This window comes from Littorina saxatilis, linkage group LG1 (genome assembly GCF_037325665.1).
Source record: "Littorina saxatilis isolate snail1 linkage group LG1, US_GU_Lsax_2.0, whole genome shotgun sequence".
Taxonomy (NCBI): Eukaryota; Metazoa; Mollusca; class Gastropoda; order Littorinimorpha; family Littorinidae; genus Littorina; species Littorina saxatilis.
Window position 1 is genome coordinate 109,327,947 of NC_090245.1, and position 26,039 is coordinate 109,353,985.

At 40.3% G+C, this 26,039-nt stretch overlaps 1 protein-coding gene across 1 annotated transcript in view; it reads right to left on the minus strand.

The window, feature by feature from the left end:
- The window catches only part of LOC138949734 (uncharacterized), a 91,191-nt gene extending 80,150 nt beyond the window's left edge, over positions 1-11,041 (minus strand). Inside the window, exon 1 of the mRNA XM_070321559.1 lies at positions 10,907-11,041. The gene's annotated coding sequence lies outside the window, so the exon portion shown is untranslated. The remainder of the gene's footprint in view (positions 1-10,906) is intronic.
- Between the last annotated feature and the right edge of the window lie 14,998 nt (positions 11,042-26,039).

A 26,039-nucleotide genomic window follows, 5' to 3' on the forward strand; every position in this document is an offset into this window, starting at 1 on the left:
TCAGTTACTGTTTTCACTCGTTAGTTACTCATTTTCACGGGATAATTAGTAATTTTCACGGGAAAATGACTAATTTTTAGTTTTGGCACTAGCAATCCGTCAGGAAGTGAGCCAAAACTAAAAATTAGTAATTAACAGGTGAAAGTTAGTAATTTTCCCGGGAAAATTAGTAATTAACACGTGAAAATGGTAATTATCAAGGGAAAATTAGTAATTTTCCCTTGATAATTACAATTATGAGGTTTTGGCACTAGTAAGCCCTGTGACGGCTTACTAGTGCCAAAACCTGGGGTTACCCATTATCACGTGATAATTACTAATTAACGCTGTCAGTTACTGTTTTCACATGCTAGTTACTCATTTTCACGGGAAAATTACTAATTTTTAGTTTTGGCACTAGCAATCCGTCAGGAAGTGAGCCAAAACTAAAAAACAAGTCGCGTAAGGCGAAAATACAATATTTAGTCAAGTAGCTGTCGAACTCACAGAATGAAACTGAACGCAATGCCATTTTTCAGCAAGACCGTATACTCGTAGCATCGTCAGTCCACCGCTCATGGCAAAGGCAGTGAAATTGACAAGAAGAGCGGGGTAGTAGTTGCGCTAAGAAGGATAGCACGCTTTTCTGTACCTCTCTTTGTTTTAACTTTCTGAGCGTGTTTTTAATCCAAACATATCATATCTATATGTTTTTGGAATCAGGAACCGACAAGGAATAAGATGAAAGTGTTTTTAAATTGATTTCGAAAAAAAAAATTTGATAATAATTTTTATATATTTAATTTTCAGAGCTTGTTTTTAATCCGAATATAACATATTTATATGGTTTTGGAATCAGCAAATGATGGAGAACAAGATAAACGTAAATTTGGATCGTGTTATAATTTTTATTTTTTTTTACAATTTTCAGATTTTTAATGACCAAAGTCATTAATTAATTTTTAAGCCACCAAGCTGAAATGCAATACCGAAGTCCGGGCTTCGTCGAACATTACTTGACCAAAATTTCAACCAATTTGGTTGAAAAATGAGGGCGTGACAGTGCCGCCTCAACTTTCACGAAAAGCCGGATATGACGTCATCAAAGACATTTATCAAAAAAATGAAAAAAACGTTCGGGGATTTCATACCCAGGAACTCTCATGTCAAATTTCATAAAGATCGGTCCAGTAGTTTAGTCTGAATCGCTCTACACACACACACACACAGACACACAGACACACAGACACACACACGCACATACACCACGACCCTCGTTTCGATTCCCCCTCGATGTTAAAATATTTAGTCAAAACTTGACTAAATATAATGAGTAATTAACAGGTGAAAGTTAGTAATTATTCCGGGAAAATTACTAATTTTCCCTTGATAATTACAATTATGAGGTTTTGGCACTAGTAAGCCGTCATAGCTTCCTCCCAGTGGAAAGCTAGCAGCAACATAGTCGCGCTACCCCAAAGTCAAGGGATCTCATTATTAGATTGATTTATATATTTTGTATTTACTTGATTGTCCCATCGCAGGGAAACTCGGGTCGCTTCCTCTCAGTGGAAAGCTAGCAGCAACATAGTCGCGCTACCCCAAAGTCAAGGGATCTATTAGATTTTTTTTTTCATTACTTAATTGTCCCATCGCTGGGAAATTCGGGTCGCTTCCTCCCAGTGGAAAGCTAGCAGCAACAGAGTCGCGCTACCCGGCCCAAAGTCGCAGCTCCAGAACAGCGCCAAGCCGGAGGACGTTGACCATTTCCTGGGATCCATCTCCAGTTGTTTCACTGACATCAAGAACTGAATGACTGAGAACAAGTTGAAGCTGAACAGTGAGAAGACGGAGGCCCTTATCTCGTTGGAACACGACAGAAGATTGCTTCCCTCACTGTGACCGACCTCCAGCTGGATGACGCGACTGTTCCATTCTCCCCTGCTGTCAAGAGCCTTGGCGTCTTTCTCGACTCCACTCTCTCCATGCAGACACACATCTCCTTCATCATCAAGACCTGCTTTTTCCACCTACGACGCATCGCCTCCATCCGTCGCTACCTCACCCACGACGCCTGTGTCAAGCTGGTTGTCTCCCTCATCTTCAGTCGTCTGGACTACTGCAACTCCCTTCTGGCTGGCCTCCCCACCTCATCCATTCATGGCCTACAACGAGTCCAGAACGCTGCTGCCAGGCTGACGTTGAGGAAGACGAAGCGAGACCACATCACCCCCCTACTTCGCTCCTTGCACTGGCTCCCTGTCAACACCCGAATCTCCTACAAACTGTCCACTCTCGTCTACAAGTGTCTCAACGACTCTGCTCCCGAGTACCTTCAATCCTCCCTGGACTTGTACACCAAGCCCTCCGACCGTCCCCTTCGTTCTGCTGCTGACCCACTCCGCCTTCACATCCCTCGCTCGAAACTCGCATCTGCTGGTCAGCGTGCATTCCCCTCCGCGGGCCCCTCCGTCTGGAACTCCCTGCCGCTTGAGCTTCGCCAGAGCCCCTCTCTTGACGCGTTCAAGAGTAGGTTGAAGACTCAGTTCTTCCCGTAGCTGGCTGCGACTTTCATGGTCGACGTGATGTGTTGTGCCCCAAAAGACATTCTTGTGCTGTGCTCTGTGAGAGGTGTTTTCTTTGTGCTTAATATTATTTTGTTTGGACCTAGCTATTGATGTGTACATTGTTGTTAAAGTTAAGTTGTTTGTTGTATGTTTATCAGGGTTTGCTAGTGTGTGATAGGGTTCGTGTCCGTCTGTAGATGTTAGGCCAAAAAAAAAATAGGTCTGTTTACGGTAACATAGGCCCAAAAAATAGGGTCGGTAGGTCGGGATTTTTTTTCTCTCCAAAAAACCATATTTTTACGTTATTTTGAAAAAAAAACAAAAGATTTTTTTTTTCTCCCCAAATGCCCAAAAAAAGTCTAGGGTCGCGCGAAAAAAATAGGGTCGGTCGGGTTACCGTAACTTGAACAGACTATTTTTTGGGGGGGTCCTTAGTTTCTTTGTTAGTCCTGTGTTGACAACTCTTCGACAAGCGCTTAGAACTGTACCCACGGAATACGCGCTATATAAGCTTCATATTGATTGATTGATTGGAGTCAAGGGATTTATTAGATTGTTGTTGGTTTTTTTGCATGACTTTATTGTCCCATCGCTGGGAAATTCGGGTTTGTTTTCTTTGTTATGCTAAAAATCGTAATATTTTATCTATCGGGTCCAAATCACCCCCCACAACCCAGCATAGAGGCTCTAAACAACAAAATAATATTAATAATAATAAAAGGCATGTATTACTTTGTGGAATGCGATATTTTTACATTTTTACATTTTTACAAATCGCGGTTTTAGGTTCGACGTAATTTGTAAAATATGTTTTACATTTTTACAAATCAAGGGTTAACAAGTGCGTGTGTGTGTAGAGCGATTCCCCCCAAAAAACCTATAAGACCGATCTTCATGAAACTTTACTATAATTATGAGAGCTCTTCCAGATGTTATCCTCAGACTCTTGGCTGATTGTATCACTGCGGGTCGACTGCATGTAATGGTCGAATACTTCTAATTATCTCGCCTTTCAATATGACGTCTTTTGCGTGTTCCGATGGAGCAAGTCAGTGTTAAGACAACACAGGTTTTATGAAGCATAATTTCTTTTCAAAGATTTTCTTCATTTTAAGCATATTTTGAGCGCCAAACACCATACAACTATATATTTTTTGAATCAGCACATGATAAGGAATAGAGGAATACTATGTGTTTGTGTTTTTATCTCACAATAAAAAAAAAAGTTGCTATCTAACGGTTTTCTTCATTTCAAGCCCATGTTTCGGATACAGGAGGCAACACAGAATACAATAATGTCACTTTTGTGATTGAAATATAGATTTTTCAGAAATCGAACAAATCAGCTAATATTGAGTGAGTTCAGTTTCATTAGCGAATTTGTAAGGTACCAAGCTGAAATGCAATCCCAAAGTCCGGACTAAGTCAAAGATCATGTAATGAAAAGTTCAAAAAAATTGATGAAAAACTGTTGCCGTGAGAGTGCAGCCTCAACTTTTGCAAACGGTCAAATATGACGTCACCAAATAGCCCTATCCAAAATCACCGAATTTTGTTCAAGCAAACGCTCTCAGAAATATCTGTATACCAAGTTTCATCACAATCCGTCCAGTAGTTTTTGAGAAAAGCTTTTCAAACACACACACACAGAGACAGACAGAGAGACACACACACACACACACACACATCAGGAGACAAACCTCGCTCCCAGCTCTTGTTAAGAATTTAGTCATTGCTTGACTGAATGTAAAAAAAACAATGGCAATACCATCTGGAAGAATTCACATGTAAAGTCTAATGAAAATCTGTCCTATATAGATATTGTTTTCTGAAAATCAATCTATCTTCTACACACACACACACAAACACATATGCACGCACGCACGCACGCACGCACACCGCACAGACACACACGCACGCAAACACACGGACACATATGGACACGCACGCACTCCGCACGCACACATATTGACACGCATGCACGCCGCACACACACATACGGACAAGCACGCACGCACCGCGCACGCACGCACACATATATACACATGCACGCACACACGCACACGCACACACACACACACACTAATGGCACGCACACACACACACACACACACTAATGGAACGCCGCACACACACACACACACACACACACAGACACACACGCACGCACGCAGAAACACAGACACATATTATAACGAGTGTTAACTGAGCCGCCATTTTGTTTCTCGTGCAAAACGAATATCGACATAACATTGCAGGGTCCAGTGACCTCGATCGCCCCACACGTGACAGCCGGTGTAGTGTACACATTTTTATCCCCGAGTACGCTAGTACTTGGGCTCAGCAGACTTTAATTGTGTGTGTGTCTGTCTGTCTGTCTGTCTGTCTGTCTGTCTCGACTTAACAGCTTATTGCTGGGAAACTACTGGGCGCAGTTCGTTCAAAAGTTGATACACTAACTTGATAATAGGTCCGATTGATCGTATTAAAACTTCATAATGTTACCTGGGACCTAAATGCGAAATAAACCACAAAAACGACTTGGCCGTAGGAGGAGTTCACACCGGCGGGGCAACACGCAGCCATTGAGCTGATAGAACAGCCGAACGCGTCACACAGTGACGAGAAATATAGCTCATGCGAGACGATTTGCCAGGCTTTGCGCGTTGTGTGTTTGAATAATTTGATTTTTTGTGTACCCCATTTTCTACCAAGCGTTGGTTGCTCGGTCGCGACTGCGGTGGTTTAGAGGTCGCGATTTTGTGTTTTGAGTCATCATATTAATTTGTATTTTTTTCTTATGGTTTCCTTTGTTTACATATGTTTCAGTCTTTTACCTTCACTTTACATTAAAGAATTTGGTAAAACTACCTGGGGCGTGATAAATGCAAGAATCCGCGAGCCAGGACAGTAAAAAAAACTTCGTGGGCCACCAGTTCACCAGTTATGAAGAGGGTCGGCAGTATATTTTTCACTGTGATCAAATAAAAGAGAAAGGCCAGTCACCACGCACATCCTCGGCTCGCATGCAATGTACTTATATAGCAAAGGGAATGCCTGTAATTCACACAGAGCAATCACTTGGTCTTAAACGTGCACAAGACAAAAACTTTCATACTGGGGGAGCGAGCCAGTCTGAAGAGTACTCGGGTCCAGCGCGAGCGTTTTTTATTTATTATTTTTTTATTTTTTTATCTCAACCAGTGTTCAAACTGGGTCAAAGCTTTCGCTGTCTTTCGTCACTAGCTCGGTGTAGCGCGACTGGTTGTTGTTAACGAAGCCGTGCTCTCTCAAGACTTGTGTGCTCTGGTTGTTACATTTAGTCAAGTTTTGACTAAATGTTTTAACATAGAGGGGGAATCGAGACGAGGGTCGTGGTGTTTGTGTGTCTGTGTGTGTGTGCGTGTGTGTGTGTGTGGAGCGATTCAGACTAAACTACCGGACCGATCGTTATGAAATGTTACATGATAGTTCCTGGGAATAATATCCCCGGACGTTTTTTTCTTTTTTTCGATAAATGTCTTTGATGACGTCATATCCGGCTTTTTGTAAAAGTTGAGGCGGCACTGTCACACCCTGATTTTTCAATCAAATTGATTGACATTTTGGCCAAGCAATCTTCGACGAAGGCCGGACTTCGGTATTGCATTTCAGCTTGGTGGCTTAAAAATTAATTAATGACTTTGGTCATTAAAAATCTGAAAATTGTAAAAAAAAAAATTATTTATAAAACGATCCAAATTTACATTCATCTTATTTTTCATCATTTCCTGATTCCAAAAACATATAAATATGTTATATTTGGATTAAAAACAAGCTCTGAAAATTAAAAATATAAAAATTATGATCAAAATTAAATTTTCAAAATCAATTTAAAAACACTTTCATCTTATTCCTTGTCGGTTCCTGATTCCAAAAACATATAGATATGATATGTTTGGATTAAAAACACGCTCAGAAAGTTGAAACGAAGAGAGGTACAGTAAAGCGTGCTATGAAGCACAGCGCAACCGCTACCGCGCCAAACAGGCTCGTCACTTTCACTGCCTTTTGCACTAGCGGCGGACTACGTTCAGTTTCATTCTGTGAGTTCCACAGCTTGACTGAATGTAGTAATTTCGCCTTACGCGACTTGTTTAGTGTATTTTTATGAATCATGCGCTCTTTTCCTGTTCAGTTTATAAAGTATGCTTTTTGGGGGGCATGTTTTTTTGCTAAACTTGCAGGCAGTGCTCATTGATATAAATAGATCGCCATTCAAGACTCAAATACTAAAACATTTTAATGTCCTTATAAAAACAAGAATAAATGCCTTGTAGTGCCGGGCGGTTTGAATTTTTTTTTTAATTCACATAAGTTCTGAATTGCACTAAAAACATCAAGACTTTCTGAGAAATCACTCACTGAAACAGACGTGCTTAAACACACACACATACACATACACACACATATATATATATATATATATATACACACACACACACACACACACACACACATACATATATATATACACACACACACACACACACACACACACACACACACACACACACACACAAAATACGTAAGAGAAAAGATCGAGCGCTGTAGATAAATGAAGATTGCGGACACCTCGCTTGAAAAACCCCACCTTTTGGTCACTTTCATTATTATTTCTTCTAAAAACCTGCCTGTCAAGATACCCCGCGTACAATGTTCCATCACTTATGGCTGGCTATGCACGAAACAAACGGCTGTGGTTCACAAGAACTCTAGCGATGGCTTTTGACTGTTCAGAGGAACTGGCGATAGGTATAAACCGTCGTCTGCTACGAGAACCACGACCTTGCGTGACCCTGCTTCCGGGCTTTTTTCAAACTTTCAAAACTTCGAATTGTACTGATCTTGTCTTGGTGAAAAAAGAATTCTTTTATGATTTAAGAATGTTTGTGTAACAAGCTGTCAATTTATTATTTAGATTTTAAAAGTTAGGTCTAGCGCCAAAACGCACCACGGTCCGATTGTCTCTGACACTCTCTCCGCAAAATTAATTCTTTGAAAATTGCTCGCTCTTTACGTAGGGCACCTAGGATGTTCCCGTTTGGTGAGCGTTCAAATGGAAGGGTGTTTGTACTGTGTGTAAAAGCCTGACAGTATCTGTGATGGTTTACGGGAGGCTTACCTTTAAGTGCATGTCACATGTGTTTCCTGGTCGTTACAAACGTTTACACATTTTAACGGAAAACCGTTACAACGTTCATTCTTCGGGTTCTGTTTGCTCTAAGTACTGGAACATATACAGATGAGGGTCTTTGTCATCGTGTTGTGAAATTTGGAGAGGCTGCTATTTGTAGTTTTAGATTTATTGCATATCAACTGCAGCTACCCAGCAAAAACACCATAAAAACCCTGGATTTTTTGCTGTTTTTCAGTTTGGTGGTCGCTCTCTTTTACACGCTAGATCAGCCTGACAGCGCAACAGATTTGAATGAAATGTGTATGAACTGTTAGGTAAGACACCAAATAAACTTTTTGGTGTAAAAAATGCAAAATATCATTCAGTTTAAGTCACTGTTTCGACGGTTGAAAGTGAATCATGCCGTCAAAAAATGCCATTTTTGAGGGTAGGCGTGGTCACGGACCCGTGACGTCACTGTCAGGCTGTGCTTTGTGCATGTGCAACACACATGTGCCTGAAACTGAAAGCGACGTAGAATTACTATTATTTGGAAAATTGCACGATTCCCTTTCACCAATTCGTATGCAAAAATGCCTCTCTCTTCGGTGCGAACAAATCCAGCCACATTTAAGGGCACAGTACGCCTCCCGTAAACCATCACAGATACTGTCAGCCTTTTACACACAGTACAAACACCCTTCCGTTTGAACGCTCACCGAACGGGAACATCCTAGGTGCCCTACGTAAAGAGCGAGCAATTTAATAATTTTACGGATTGTCTGATAACAAAATCGGACCGTGGTGCGTTTTGGCGCGAAGACCTAACTTTTAAAAATCTAAATAATAAATTGACTGCTTGTTACACAAACATTCTTAATCATAAAAGAATTCTTTTTTCATCAAGACAAGATCAGTACAATTCGAAGTTTTCGGAAAGTTTGAAAAAAGAAATGCCCGGAAGCAGGGTCACGCAAGGTCGTGGTTCTCGTAAAGCTACTCTTACACTGTGCCGAATTGCCCTTGCAAATAGAATTTTCCAATAATTCACAATGATCGGGAAATGGTCGCAAGACATTCCTAAATGTTATTAACCATTCGCCACCATTCGTCTCTTGTTTTGAACATAGCAACATGTTCCTAATATTCGCAAATAAGTCATATTCTTAACTTTTTTGCAACGTACTTGTAAGATTTCGCAAGACATTCGTAATCATCGCAATGTATTCGTAACGCTCGCAAGGCATTCGCAACCATTCGTTATGCCTGTCTCACACTGTGCTGAATATCCTTGGGAACATTCGTAATCATCGCAATGTATTCGTCAGGCTCACAAGGCATTCGCAAACATTCGTTATGCCTGTCTTACACTGTGCCGAATATCCTTGCGAATATAGATTCGTATGCATTCGCAATGATCAGTACTGAGACATTCGCAAGCACTCGCAACCATTCGTAAGACATTCGCAAGGATTCGTAAGGCTTCGAATGGTCAATATTTTTCCTGTCCATTAGTCTCTTTTTTTTTGCCAAATACAACATGTTCATATACACATTTCTTTCAAATGTCTTACGAATAGTTGCGAGTGCTTGCGAATGTGTACTGATCATTGCGAATGCCTTGCGAGCGCTACGAATACATATACGATGATTACGAATGGCTTGCGAATACTGAAGAATATACATTCCTTGCGAATATTAGGAGCATGTTGCTAATATTCGCAACAAAAGACAAATGGTGGCGAATGGTTAAGAACATTTACGAATGTCTTGCGACCATGTCCCGATCATTACGAATTATTGGTGAATTCTATTCGCAAGGGAAATTCGGCACAGTGTAAGAGCAGTATTACGAACAATGCGAATTGCATAATCGCTTTATTCGTAAAATGTTTGCAAGCACTCGCAACACTCGCAACGTTCGTAATACATCCGCAAGACATTCGTACTGGATTTGTATGCATTCGCAATGATCGCTAAGGCTTCGAATTTTCAATATTGTTTCCTGTCCATTCGTCTCTTTTTTTGCCGAATACAACATGTTCATATTCGCTAGGATATTCGGCACAGTGTAAGACAGGCATAACAGACGACGCTTTATCGCCAGTTCCTCTGAACAGTCAAAAGCCATCGCTAGAGTTCTTGTGAATCACAGCCTTTTGTTTCGTTTAAATTTAGGGGTACATGATAACGTGCTATTACAGATAAGCTTACAGCGAGTCGCATTGAAATCACAAACTGACGACTAAATTGTGAAGAAAAAAAGGAAACTGGATCACACGGGTTCACGATGGCTCAGGGGTAAGATAAACCACGCAAAAATGAATTCTTTGAAAATAATCATTGCTCGCTCTTTACGGAGGGCACCTTGGATGTTCTCAAGCGGTGAGTGTTTAAATGAAAGGGTGCTTGTACTGTGTGTAAAAGGCTGACAGTATCTGTGATGGTTTACGGGAGGCGTACTGTGCCCTTAAATGTGGCTGGATTTGTTCGCACCGAAGAGAGAGGCATTTTTGCATACGAATTAGTGAAAGGGAATCGTGCAATTTTCCAAATAATAGTAATTCTACGTCGCTTTCAATTTCAGGCACATGTGTGTTGCACAAAGCACAGCCTGGCAGTGAGACGTATCATAATTATATAAGATTGGACGTGCGTTCTTTCATTAAAGTGACTCTGCGATTAGATCGTCTGATTCGCGTTCTTCAGTTCTAGTTATTAAGAATCTGAATTATCTGGAACAATTTCCAGAACGTGTGACGTCGTTGCTACACGGGTACACGTACAGGTAACCGTCTTGGCTACATCTAGATCTCTCTATTTTGTTTAAGTGTAAGACTGGATGTATTCCACTTCCTAACTATGGTTCTGTCCATGATGTAATGTATCTTCAAACTATCGTTCATCAGATCAAATTATTCACAACAGCAGATTTTCCCCCAAAAAGGGACTTTCTCTGTGTTCTGAAGAATTCTCGTTCAATTTGTTATTCTGATATTCATCTACAATGGCAATGCCGTACATTTTTATCATGTTAGTCGATTCATTTTGTTTGTAAAACTATCATTTTTTTAAAATCTGGGCAGCCGCGTCTTTGTCAGGGATTTACCTCATTCCGATTATGACGTCTGACCGGCGTTACTTGCAGTGGAACTTTCTCACTTGAACTGAGCGGAAACGTCCATACATCGTCATTACTTACTTGCTTGTTTCTGTAGACTCCTTTATGTTTTGGAACTGCAGGATAACCACCCAAGAAATTGGTTGACTGCCACGTAGTCGATATTTGACGTATTTCTTTCTTGTCAGAATTTACAACCAAACTGCTAGTCGAACAGACGATTTCATCACCAAATGACTCATTTTGACGTAATCGTGTAGAATGACGTCAGTCAAAGTGTCTCCTTGGAGACAAAAGGAACATTTTGAGTTCTCGCGATCATTTGACGTAAGGATGATGATGCGTTTTAATGTTTGACGTCATTCTGTAAAATGACGTTGTTCTACATTAGAATCATCGCTCCCGCGCACATTACATTTACGTCGATTGTTTGCTGAAAGAGTAAACAGCTTCAATAATCTCTAAGACTATTTTCTGGCTCCAAAATGCGCAAGAGAGCGAAATACGGGGAAACATCAGACCCCCCCCCCCCCCCCCCCTCTTTCTCTCGTTGATCGTGTGTGTCTGTGCGTGCGTGTGTGTAAGTGTGTGTGTGTGTGTGTGTGTGTGTCAGTGTGTGTTCGTTTCCAGAACAGATTGTGAGAAAAGGCCCAGCCTGACATTTTTATCCTTGTTCAGTTCAGACGTAAATTTGCTGGTCATTCAAACACATGAGAGAAAAATGGAACGTTCACGCTGTATCGCACTGACACCAAGGCAAGGCAAGGCAAGGCAAGGCAATATTTCAAATTTTTTTTTAAACCTAGGGTTACAGGAATTTGAAAAACAATTACAGTAAAAACAAAAACAAAGAAATGTAATAATGGGACTCAACACTTCAAAATTAATAACCAGAAATAAATCAAACTGGATTCATAACTAGATAATGTTCATTTGTGTTTGTTTCGTTCATGGGCTGAAACTCCCACAACATTTACGTGTATGACCGTTTTTACCCCGCCATTTAGGCAGCCATACGCCGGTTTCGGAGGAAGCATGCTGGGTATTTTTCGTGTTTCTATAACCCACCGAACTCTGACATGGATTACAGGATCTTTTCCGTGCGCACTTGGTCTTGTGCTTGCGTGCACACACGAAGGGGGATAAGGCACTAGCAGGTCTGCACATTCGTTGACCTGGTAGATCGGAAAAATGTCCACCCTTAACCCACTAGGTGGTGTGTTAACAGGACAGTATTTGTTTCTCTTTTCGATTTTGTTTTTTTGAATAAAAGACGTGAACATATAATCAGAACTCTTTTCTTAATAAAATATATCAAATTCAATATCTTTCCTTTTTTTGTCAATTCAAATAGATGTTTAAATTTAACTGCATTTCAATTTCTACGAAAATACAATGGTAACAACTTTTTCCTCAAGTGTTAAAAAAAATTGCGCTTATCGCTGCGTGCATCTTAAAACATGCTGCGATCACGCTTGGCTGAGGAGTATCGCTGTGAAATTTCATCCTAGAAATATTGAGGGCCCCAAAGGGTTTAAAACCGTGATCGTGATTGGCGTTTTTTGACCTTTCTGTGACCGTGATTGCCGAAATTTCCATTTCTGTGATCGTGATGGGACTTTGCCCGTGATCCGTGATGAAAAAAAAATCAAGTCTCGTGATCGTGATCGTGATTTGTTTTCGTGATCGTGATGGGCATTATTGCAAAGCATTTTATTTTCAACGTACATTTTTCACAGCTGTATCACTCTATGATCCTCTAGTCTATTCGTCAAGGAGCCAACTCCGATTGAAGGGAAGCAACAACACATTCAGAAATATGATTTTGACAGCGATTGCTTCCCTTTAAAAGAGATCCAATCAGAAGGCAAATTGCAAAAGTCTTCCAAACTTCATCCAATGGAAGGGCTTCGTGCAAAAGTTTTGAGTGCATTCAGTCAAATTCGAATTCGAAGATCAAACATGGCGTGCAGCGGTACTGTCATCGAACTTCTGTTATATTTTGTGGATTCAAGCCAGACCAAAAGCAGGCGGCGAGAATGCCTTCCTTGGTGGAAAGGTCAGGCTACGGGTCGGTCTTTCCGAAGACGAAATATCAAGGTATGTTGATCTATGTTGCTCTATGACTGTTCTGAATGTAGGCAAAGATCTTGAAATTTGTTCAAGATCTTTGAGTTTGAGTGAGATCATTGACATTGTCGACATTGCCACGTCCGGCTGTCACTCGCTCAGTGTGTCCTCGACTGGCTCGAGATCGAGTCTGCGTGTAGCCAAAACCGAAACTAGAAATGTGTTTTTCATCCCAGCAACGTGGACACGCTTGGCATAGATTCTAATTGTCGCTTCTTTGCATTAAGCTTGGATTTATATTAGCGCCTGTAAACTTTAATATCAACAATGGGTTAAATTCAGAAACAATGGCGGGGAGACGTGCCAGTTTGGATCACTTGATCCTCATGTCAAAGACGATCAAAGTCATGTTCGTTGGGGATTTTGTCAGGCATGCTACTTTTCCGGTAATTAACGGAAATTCGATAAAGCCGTTTTCAAAATCCGGTAAAGTCAAATTTTTTCCGGTGAAGTTAAAAAATATCCGCAAAAACGATCCGTGTGAATATCGCGCAACGCGACCAGGCGCCGGTCTCAATGAAGCCAGCGCACAGTAGTGTTGTTTTCACCAGTTTGGAGGTGTGTTGAATGGTGGTGGGGGGAGGCTAAAATGGGATTTTTAACAAGATCACAACACTATTACAGCCCGGAAAATGATGCCCAGAATGCACCAGATTGCACAGATTTTAACCGTTTTTTGACAAAATTTCCGGGGGGGCATGCCCCCGGACCCCCCTAGTTGGCTCGCCTGCTTCGCAGGCTCAGGCTTGTGGCTTCGCCACTGGCACTGCGCGCTTCTTTCAGGTAAAACCATTTTTGGCCTGTAGCATTCCTGTTTGTTTTTCAAGGACATGAAACCAGGCGATGGTGTACCCCCATCACACATTCATGTACTTTAATTTCAATCCACCCAATAGTTGGGGAGAAAATGGGTTTTCAAGATTTTGCTCTGGAAATGTCAAATTGTGCAAGTATATATTCATGTGTGTGAGTGAGGGTGTCTGAGTTGAATGTGTATGAGTGTAGAGAGAGAGAGAGAGAGAGAGAGAGAGAGAGAGAGAGAGAGAGAGAGAGAGAGAGAGAGAGAGAGAGAGAGAGAGAGAGAGATAACGAAATAGAGAGAGAGAGAGAGAGAGCGAGAGAGAGAGAGAGAGAGAGAGAGAGAGAGAGAGAGAGAGAGAGAGAAAACAATGAAAACAACATTCTTGTTACTGATTACAAATCATGATATGTATTTCTATGTGTGTATGAAAGAGAATTCAAAAAATAATAATAAAAAGTGCAACAGTTCTCACTTTGTGTTGAATAAACAATAGATCCAGAGGAGCGAATTACTGTGTGGTTGTGTTTACTTTGACACGTGCTTTCTGTACATGCAACTTTTACCGTGACCGTGATTTGCCACTGGTGTTCGTGATCGTGAAAAAAAAAATCAAGGTAACTGTGATCGTGAAAGCTAAAATTTCCCTTCCCGTGATCGTGATGATACCCCCCCTTTGGGGCCCTCAATATTAAGCGCGTTTACAGGGCTAGCAAATTTGCGCCAGTGCTTATACGCTTCTACACCTGTATCTGTATCTATATCATTTGTCTAATGATATGCGGAGTCATGATTTGGGGGGGGGGGGGGGGTCAAGTGAACAATCCTATGATGATTTTTAAGACTTTTTCTGAACAAACGTCTGTAACAATCCGAAATTTTACTCGAAGTAGGGGAAGGGCCCCTAATATGGACCACTTTTTGTTTATTGCTGATAACTAGCTTGTTTTCGTGCAAAGAAGTTTCATTTTGTGTTTGGTAGTCCGCCTTCTTTCTTTGGTTAACCGTTAGGCCTAATTACAGTAAAATAACTTTGATACACATTCAGCAAAACTTAAATACAGAAAAAAATCACAAAGGGTCCATATTAGGAGCCTGGGCGCCTAATATGGACCAGTGAAGCGGTCTTCACGAATCACTGTAAAAAGCCCCCTATATTTCAAAATAACATGATACAACTTAGTGTACAAGTCAGCCTAATTAAAATATGCTCTAGATTTATCTGTTTCGGGTTGATGAGAGCATTATTTGAAGCACACCAGGAAACTAAAGAAGCTTATCAAAAACAGAGTGAAAATAAGTGAAATTATCAACTTCCACGAAAAGAAGACTTTTCGTTGATTTTTTTTTAAATCTCGAGGGCTAGTTATAGGTTATTACCAGCATGCTTCTTAATGAATTAATGAAAATAGCCTTTAGCTTTTATTTTCTTCGATTTGTTAGAGGTGGTCCATATTAGGGGACTCGCACATACTTTGAGATTTTGCTATTATTTTTTGTTTGCAGTAGAAACTCGGGGTCAACACTGCTAAAATGTAACAAATACGGTATTAGCTGTCATATATAGCCATTTCTGTTTGATAAAAGCTTTGGCTGTAGACAGAAACGAGTCCGTTTTAGGCGGCAAATTTAGAGTGAACGCTGCCAAAAGTGAAAAAAGAGAAAAAGCTTAACGGTTTTGAGATTTGTGTTTCTGCAACTGTTTTGACATGTGCAAGTTATCCAAAGAGGGTGAATACAGCGAATAAAACTTTTTTGAGCGCTCTAGCGCCGTTAGTTGGTGGTGGTCCATATTAGGAGCCGGTCCATATTAGGAGCCCTTCCCCTACGTCTAGTATATTGGGACAGTATTCTGAAAGTTTCAGGGCAATCCACTGGTCATTGCTGAAATACAGTGCTTTTTGTCATGATACCCCTTAAAATTGTCGCCAAAACTCCTGTTTTTGACCGCTCATACGATCGACACCTGCATCAGTACGAGTATAGGCTAGTACACGAAATACGTAAGCTACCTAAACAAAACAGCATGTTCTGGGTAGATAATTGAGTTGACTATTTTCTCGTACATGTAAAAGTTGGAAAGTTTTGCATATTCTGATTTTTTGTCGATTTTTAATTGCTGCCTTCTTTTTTTGTCCGGTCGATTTTGAGGGTACCCTTATTGGGGCAGCCGGGTCACTTGATCCTTTCAAACGAAATATGTAATTCGGAAGGTGATCCAGATAGTCAACTGAACGGCCTTAACTGGCATAGAAAGTTTGAATGGAAAATCACGAAAAGTAATGCTTTAATTTTAGTGCGAAATTTGTCGCAATAATTTTTTGGCGAAATTTAATTCTTTTCATTGATTTCCAAAACTTGTTCGCTTTTAACTGTTCTAATGTTTTGTCGAGGGTAACCTTGATTTCTGAATTTGACTTTCGTTATGTCTATTTATTCCGTACCACTGTATAGACACCACGTCATGTCACATCAAGGTGGCTGGTGCGTGCTGCATACGGTAGGGTAATTACTGTCCTTCAGTCGTAAAACTCGTTTGAACAGAAACAGCCTCATGACAAACATGTGAAAAACATGTGAAAAACATGTGAAAAACATGTGAAAAACATGTGAAGCCAAAGCGGGAATCTGCCTGGTTCTGTTATGACGGCCAGTATAGAACATGCTCTACAAACGTGGACACAAGTGATTGTCTCAGAGCGTCAACATAATTATCTTCTCACTGGACACAAGTGATTGTCTCAGAGCGTCAACATATCTTCTCACTGGACACAAGTGATTGTCTCAGAGCGTCAACATATCTTCTCACTGGACACAAGTGATTGTCTCAGAGCGTCAACATATCTTCTCACTGGACACAAGTGATTGTCTCAGAGCGTCAACATATCTTCTCATTGGACACAAGTGATTGTCTCAGAGCGTCAACATATCTTCTCACTGGACACAAGTGATTGTCTCAGAGCGTCAACGTATCTTCTCACTGGACACAAGTCATTGTCTCAGAGCGTCAACATATCTTCTCACTGGACACAAGTGATTGTCTAAGAGCGTCAACATATTTTCTCTGACTTTTGACAGAATCCCGGTTGTGTGTGTGTGTGTGTGTGTGTGTTAGTGTGTGTGTGTGTGTGTGTGTGTCTATGTGTGTGTGTATGTGCGTATGTGTGTGTGTGTGTATGTGTGTGTGTGTGTGTCTGTGTGTGTGTGTGTGTGTGTGTGTGTGTGTGTGTGTGTGTGTGTGTCTGTGTTTGCAACATTTGAGATTTTGTGTGTGCAACATTTGAGATTTTGTGTGTGCAACATTTGAGATTTCTGAAAGCATCCGGGTCATTTTCCGTGCAACTGAATATATACAGATGACAAAGATGTGATACTCTCTCAGAATTGCAGTGTAATTAGTCCGCATCTATCATCGCCATCTCCCGTCAATGATATTCAACACAAGACCGGTACGCGGGATTAGATGAACAGTGAAGATACTACATACACAATGAGGAAACAGCTGTTCAAATATATTTATTTTTTTAAACACTGCATGGAACACTACAGATAGTGTTGGTGAATATTAGCCTAACAAAGAATCTACCAAGAGAGACAGGGGCAACAGCTGTGCACATGAAAAACACAATGAAACAGTAATTATATGCACCAGCAAATACATCAGGCGGCACCGAGACACAATACATTCATCATCATGCCAATGCCAAAACGGAACATTTCTCTTTCATCACTGAATGTTCAGTCTAACTATAGACGTAAAGAGAGCAGAGAAAGAGAACAAAGGCTTTGAGTAAATGTGCTGAATAAAATCAGCACAAACTTTTAGATCCAAACGAGCACTGCACTTGTCAACACTAAAAAATCCGAGAGAGAACACGCATTATTTTGCAGAATTTCAAATGATGTCCCCTGAATCATCGTCATTGTTGCTGGTTGTGCCCACTAGCTCCCAGATATCTCACTTCAAGCTGTCAAGTGCTTTTTTATATTTAGTCAAGTTTTGACTAAATATTTTAACATCGAGGGGGAATCGAAACGAGGGTCGTGGTGTATGTGCGTCTGTCTGTCTGTGTGTGTGTGTGTGTAGAGCGATTCAGACTAAACTACTGGACCGATCTTTATGAAATTTGACATGAGAGTTCCTGGGTATGAAATCCCCGAACGTTTTTTTCATTTTTTTGATAAATGTCTTTGATGACGTCATATCCGGCTTTTCGTGAAAGTTGAGGCGGCACTGTCACGCCCTCATTTTTCAACCAAATTGGTTGAAATTTTGGTCAAGTACTCTTCGACGAAGCCCGGGGTTCGGTATTGCATTTCAGCTTGGTGGCTTAAAAATTAATTAATGACTTTGGTCATTAAAAATCTGAAAATTATAAAAAAAAAAAAAAATTTATAAAACGATCCAAATTTACGTTTATCTTATTCTCCATCATTTGCTGATTTCAAAAACATATAAATATGTTATATTCGGATTAAAAACAAGCTCTGAAAATTAAATATATAAAAATTATTATCAAAATTTTTTTTTCGAAATCAATTTAAAAACACTTTCATCTTATTCCTTGTCGGTTCCTGATTCCAAAAATATATAGATATGATATGTTTGGATTAAAAACACGCTCAGAAAGTTAAAACGAAGAGAGGTACAGAAAAGCGTGCTATCCTTCTCAGCGCAACGAATACCCCGCTCTTCTTGTCAATTCCACGTGCACTGCCTTTGCCACGGGCGGTGGAGTGACGATGCTACGAGTATACGGTCTTGCTGCGTTGCGTTGCGTTCAGTTTCATTCTGTGAGTTCGACAGCTACTTGACTAAATATTGTATTTTCGCCTTACGCGACTTGTTTTGCTTTCACAAACTAACTCATAGTGGTCAGAAAATGACAGCAAGTGAAGAATTGAGCGCGCGTACTGGAATAAGATGGCGCCAAAGACAACATTCACTGCAGTGACGTATTTAAAGTTTTTTTTCTTCTCCAAAATAGCAAGGTAATGACGTTATTTGGTGTTAGTTCGACAGTTTGAATTAATGTAATAACCGCGCTTTACGCTACTTCTTCATTTACCCAAACTGGAGTTCTCTGGGCTGGTGTTCCATATTGCATGCCAGGGAACAGCTTAGTTCTTTTGAACAATTACAATTTGTGTGTGTATAAATAGCGGGTGTTCTTTTTCAATGGTCTACAACCAACCTTGGCGTTCATAAGAATTGAAAACTAAACTTTCATTAAAATGTCCAACAGTTTCCTTTGGCTGTCGAGACATGACTTGGGGCAAACTGTGAAGCAGTATGTGACCAAAGTAGCACTGACCCACTAACTGGGGGATGTACCGGTCACTGACCCACTAACTGGGGGATGTACCGGTCACTGACCCACTAACTGGGGGATGTACCGGTCACTGACCCACTAACTGGGGGATGTACCGGTCACTGACCCACTAACTGGGGGATGTACCGGTCACTGACCCACTAACTGGGGGATGTACCGGTCACTGACCCTAACAACACTTAGTGAAATGGGTTTGTTTTTTTAATTTGTTTACGTCCGCATGGCTGACAAAACAGTTCGTGACTGCAATAATGCTGTCAACTATTTTCCCGTAATTAAGGGAGTAACAAGTTGATCCAATATATACCTGGACTAAAAAGAAAAGAAAGAGTTTACTAAACAGAAAGATAAGGGATACAAATTTGCAACTCTCTTCTGATGAAAAGCATAAAGATCACGGTACTAGGTTTAGAAAATAGCCCCCCGCTAAAAACCACACACAAAAAAACACCAAAAAACACACACGCACACTCACACAAAAACAAGAAACAAACAATTAAATCAAATCATAAAATAAATCCTTTTTTTTAAATAGAACAATACCTAAAGAAAGAAAATTACTTACAATCCAGCTAATTTCAGTTCACGGTTCTGTCACTTTGTACATGTGTCATATTGGTGTTTTCATCAGGAAATAAATATGAAATGTACTGCTTCTGATAATTTATAACTCAATCTGTGGTTGTAGATAGCCCTACATTTTGCTGGTATGTAATTGTATACTTCTGCTTGATTTAACACTACTGACAATGTGCCTAAAATCAAATAAAAAATTAAAAAATAAAACAAAAACAATTAAGAAACTTTGAAAACTTCTGTAGTTTTTATTCTCAACAAAGAAAATTAAAAAAAAATGTGCTGATTGAATAATAGATCAAAAGTGATTGTGTGGTAGCTCAAGTTCCATTGTACACGGTGTGGAAAAGAGGGGGGGGGTGTATATGCGGTAACTTTCAGTCATGTTTTAGTTTAGTGTGTTATTGAGTGACATGGTGAGAATTGATCATTTCTTTCTTCGTAGCTGCTTTTATTTTTTATTTCTCATTGAACCAAGGTAAATTATTATTCTATAAAAACATGAAAAACATATAATTTGTCATTTGTGTCATTAATTATTGTGTTTGCGGTATAACTAGTGAAACCCCACATGTATGCATTATTAATATCAATGTACGTCTTTCGTGCGCGTGTTGGTCACGTGACGTAAGTGGGTACGAACCGATTAGGTGATTGTAAGAAATTCTTTGATCAATGTTGTAAACAGCTCGCTAATGTACTCCTTTATCTTTGATCAATGTATTATGTTGTAAACAGCTCGCTAATGTACTCCTTTATCTTTGATCAGTGTTGTAAACAGCTCTCTTGTTTACTCCTTTATCTTTGATCAATGTTGTAAACAGCTCGCTAATTATGTACTCCTTTATCTTTGATCAATGTATTATGTTGTAAACAGCTCGCTAATTTACTCCTTTATCTTTGATCAATGTTGTAAACAGCTCTCTTGTTTACTCCTTTATCTTTGAAATCGTAAAAAATAAGCTACAGAAGTCACATAAAAGCAAGAACATATTTACATTTGAGAAAACCAAACATTTATTCAGAGGGAAAAACAAAAAATAAAACACAATTTTTTGTAAAACTCAACAAGATGAAAAAATTGTATCTGAAAAACATTTGATTATTTATTTTTAATTGGTTTTCATTTCGTATGTTTATATGCATGGACAGATTCAATGTGACATACGATGACCCACTTCCACGAAACCAGTCTTAACTCGCAACTGTCCGATCAGCACTACACGCGGAGATAGCAGTGAGGCACAATTTGGGTGATTTTCACTTTTTGATGGAAATGGCTTCTCCAACCTTTAAAAAGTAACGTAGTTCTTGCGATTTACTTGAAAGATGCCTAGAAAGATGTTAAAAATAGTATTAAAGTTCCCTAATTACTGCTATTGACGCTTTTGTTTGAGCAAAATGACCCATTTTCACTGAACTCAAACATCCCGTATCCCTACTTCAAACGACTGTAGATTTGTCAATTTTTATACCACAGCTTTGGTATTACAAGCATGTGACACAGGGCCGGACCCAGGGGGGGTTCCAGAACCCCACCCCTGGAAAAAGCATGTACCTTGCTTTGAGTGTTGTTGTTTTTTTTAAATAAATTTTGTGTGTGTCTCTAACAAATTTTATTCAATGTGAAATCCGATGAGAAAAAGGTACCCCCCCCCCCCCCCCCACCTTCGCTGATTTGCCCCCCCCCCAAAAAAAAAGGAGGAACCCCCCCCCCCCCCCCCCCCCTTACAACTCATTTGGTCCGGCCCTGTGACATACGATATTTCAGATATCTGTACAAGCATGTGACATACGATATTTCACATATCTGTACAAGCATGTGACACAAATGCCGGGACAATAGGTTATTGGCACATGAATATGAGGAGATATCATATGTAAATGCACTGTCTTCCGCTTTCTTTATCCCGCGCCTGTAGCATGCTTAGCGCGCTCTGTAATGTGAATGGCCTTTATGTATTAATCAGCTACATTCGGCACTCCGCGGGCGCGATTATGCGCTCATGTGTGTGTGTGTTCGTGTGTGTGTGTGTCCAGAGGTTGCGTGTGTAAGCGTGCGTGCGCGGTTCTTCCTTGCTGGGTGGCCGAGTGGTAACGCACTTGCGCTCCGAAGCGAGAGGTTGCGAGTTCGACCCTGGGTCAGGGCGTTAGCAATTTTCTCCCCCCTTTCCTAACCTAGGTGGTGGGTTCAAGTGCTAGTCTTTCGGATGAGACGAAAAACCGAGGTCCCTTCGTGTACACTACATTGGGGTGTGCACGTTAAAGATCCCACGATTGACAAAAGGGTCTTTCCTGGCAAAAGTGGATAGGCATAGATAAAAATGTCCACCAAAATACCCGTGTGACTTCGAATAATAGGCCGTGAAAAGTAGGATATGCGCCGAAATGGCTGCGATCTGCTGGCCGATGTGAATGCGTGATGTATTGTGTAAAAAAAATTCCATCTCACACGGCATAAATAAATCCCTGCGCCTTGAATATGTGCGCGATATGAATTGCATAAAATAAAAAAAATAATAAAAAAATAAAAAAATAAAAAAAATCCCTGCGCTTAGAGCTGTACCCACGGAATACGCGCGATATAAGCCTCATATTGATTGATTGAGTGCGTGCGTTCGTGTGCGTGTGCGGTTTTGGCAAACTCAGACATTTGACAACCTTACAGAAACTAAATACTTTGAATGAAGAATATAATTTTGCTGTGATAATAAACAAGGCCAAATCATTCCAATACAACATTTTAACTTCATAACTTGCTATGTCCACACCATAATGTAAACAAGTCGCGTAAGGCGACATTACTACATTTAGTCAAGCTGTGGAACTCACAGAATGAAACTGAACGTAGTCCGCCGCTAGTGCAAAAGGCAGTGAAAGTGACGAGCCTGTTTGGCGCGGCAGCGGTTGCGCTGTGCTTCATAGCACGCTTTACTGCACCTCTCTTCGTTTTAACTTTCTGAGCGTGTTTTTAATCGAAACAACTCAACTCAACTCAACTCAAATTTTATTGGCTTCAATTTTCATAGAAGAATTTGTCTTGCGCTTGGGAGAAAGTAAGAGTATAACATATAAAAACAGCATTCATATCACATTTCATGTATCACACACAGTAATCACTAGTATAAGCCTACAATCATCACATTTGTACCTGTATCATACATGCAAATAAATAGTATCACATTTCCACGTATCACACACAATATATACATTACATAACATACAGCAAGCTTCCATCTCCCGCGCCCCCCCCCCCCCCCCTCCCACACATACATATCCTCGCACGCGCGTCGACTCCACACAAATGACATCATCAGTCCATCAACTAAAATGCACAATGACCAGCAGTGGGCACATGATACTTAATACGTGCTCAACTAGACCTGCTAACCAAAATAATAACAGAAACAAAAACAAGGACTGGGCACAACATTTACACGTGTGTGACCTACTTACATCAGGTGCCTGTGATCTATAAATAACAATGATTGCGTTTAAAGTAAAACATATCTATATATAGCTATTCTGATGAACACGTGGGGGAATTCGGGGGCTGTGATTGGATGGTCTCTTCCGATCATCAAAGCATAATGCGGCGGAAGTCGGCCATTTTACTCAATATCCAAAAGCATATTGTCGATAACAAAGACGCATGGTTCCGGTTTCTTCCACGTGTATAAAGTACACGCATACCTCGCCAGGTTTGTTTCTGTGACTAGTCGACAGACGATGCCATTTGCTTTGTGTGTGTTTTTGTTGTTGCTTACTGTACATGACATACATTACGTGTAAAATCCAGTTCTTTAACAGGCAACAAACCTTGCAAATTTCCAGAAGCTGCAATCTGAAGCGACCTATCTCTGATTCTAGCAGACGATCTGATCATCTCTCCAATGTTTAACACAAAATCAGCAAACTCTCCTGTCACATCGTCCATTGTATAGTGCAATGTTGAAATGAAGTTACCGGTCTGAAACATTATTTAGTCGTTTCTTCTGAGACAATCCTTGTTCTCTTATCATCTACAGATTTACCGCAGTCTTCACCACGCGAATTCCCAACAGAAGTCAGACTTTCGAATATACAATATACGTAGGCAAGCATGATACGTCATGACGTCATATGATTCCTAGCATATTGACGTAATGCTAAACATCCGGTTACCTCGAGTTTTCTCCGTAATACATGTCCATGGGCTTTTCAATGTTCGCTTATTTCCGTGGCTTCATGCGGAAAGTGAACCGTCGTCTGCAATCAACGACATGGACCATTCTGGTAGTTGTTGTTGCAGAATTTAATGTCAGAATAGCTATATAAACGCTATTGTGTTTTCATCGTAGCAATAGGGTCCGATATTTAGACTCGAACAAGTATAATGCGACTCGTCTTCGACTCGTCGGCATTATACTTGTCTCGTCTAAATATCGGGCCCTATTGCTACGCTGAAAACACAATAGCTGGTAATGTTTTTGGAATCAGGAACCGACAAGGAATAAGATGAAATAGATTTTGAAACGATTTCGGAAATTTAATTTTGATCATAATTTTTATATTTTTAATTTTCAGAGCTTGTTTTTAATCCAAATATAACATATTTATATGTTTTTGGAATCAGAACATGATAAAGAATAAGATGAACGTAAATTTGGATCGTTTTATAAAATTTTTTTTTTTTACAATTTTAAGATTTTTAATGACCAGTCATTAATTAATTTTTAAGCCACCAAACTGAAATGCAATACCGAAGTCCGGCCTTCGTCGAAGATTGCTTGGCCAAAATTTCAATCAATTTGATTGAAAAATGAGGGTGTGACAGTGCCGCCTCAACTTTTACAAAAAGCCGGATATGACGTCATCAAAGACATTTATCGAAAAAAAGAAAAAAACGTCCGGGGATATCATTCCCAGGAACTCTCATGTCAAATTTCATAAAGATCGGTCATGTACTTTAGTCTGAAACGCTCTACACACACACACACACACACACACACACACATACACCACATCCTCGTCTCGATTCCCCCCCTACGTTAAAACATTTAGTCAAAACTTGACTAAATGTAATGACGCATCTATTCCAGCTTACGATTATTGTAAATCAACATCATGGACATGCCAACATGCCTGCTTGGTCTACATACTGCAAAGCGTATAGTAGATCTTTCTTTCTTTCTTTGGTGTTTAACGTCGTTTTCAACCACGAAGGTTATAATCGCGACGTGGAAAAGGGGGAGATGGGATAGAGCCACTTGTCAATTGTTTCTTGTTCACAAAAGCACTAATAAAATATTTGCTCCAGGGGCTTTGCAACGTAGTACAATATATTAAACTCCGCCAAGGACGGTCCCGAGCCCGGCTGAAAAAGGAGGAGGGTTGGGCGTGGGGTTAGCACCCCCTCCCTGCAAAAAAGACTTCGCTACAGAAACGTCAACAACAGAAGAAACAGAAAACTTTATCCTGGGAGAGGAAGGTTCTTCTTCAAGAAGACCTATGACGCGGTGTGGTGAAAGCCGAGAGGAAGCCACAAAGCCGACTACCCTTCTGTCAACAATATATTACCTTACTGGGAGAATGCAAGTTTCCAGTACAAAGGACTTAACATTTCTTACATACTGGTTGACTAAAACCTTTACAAAAATTGACAATATTCTATACAAGAAACACTTAACAAGGGTAAAAGGAGAAACAGAATCCGTTAGTCGCCTCTTACGACATGCTGGGGAGCATCGGATAAATTCTTCCCCCTAACCCGCGGGGGGTCGAAGCGGAAAGGCTCCTAATATGGACCGGCTCCTAATATGGACCACCTCCTGTTCTGACAAACTAAAGGCGCTATAGCGCTCAAAACAATTTCATTCGCTTTATTCACCCTCTCTGGATAAGTTGCACACGTCAAAACAGTTGCAGAAACACAAACCTCAAAACCGTTAGGCTTTTTCGCTTTTGGCAGCGTTCACTCTAAATTTACCGCCTAAAACGGACTCGTTTCTGTCCACAGCCAAAGCTTTCATAACACAAAAATGGCTATATATGACAGCTAAGACAGTATTTGTTGCATTTTAACAGTGTGTACCCCAAGTTTTTACTGCAAACAAAAAATAATAGCAAAACCTCAAAGTATGTGTGAGTCCCCTAATATGGACCACCTTCAACAAATCGAAGAAAATAAAAACTAAAGGCAATTTTAATTAATTCATTAAGAAGCTTACCGAAAATAACCTATAACTAGCCCTCGAGATTTAAAAAAAATATAACAAATAGTCTTTTTTTTGTGGAAGTTGATAATTTCACTTATTTTCAATCTGTTTTTGATAAGCTTCTTCAGTTTCCTGGTGTGCTTCAAGTAATGCATGCTCTCATCAACCCGAAACAGCTA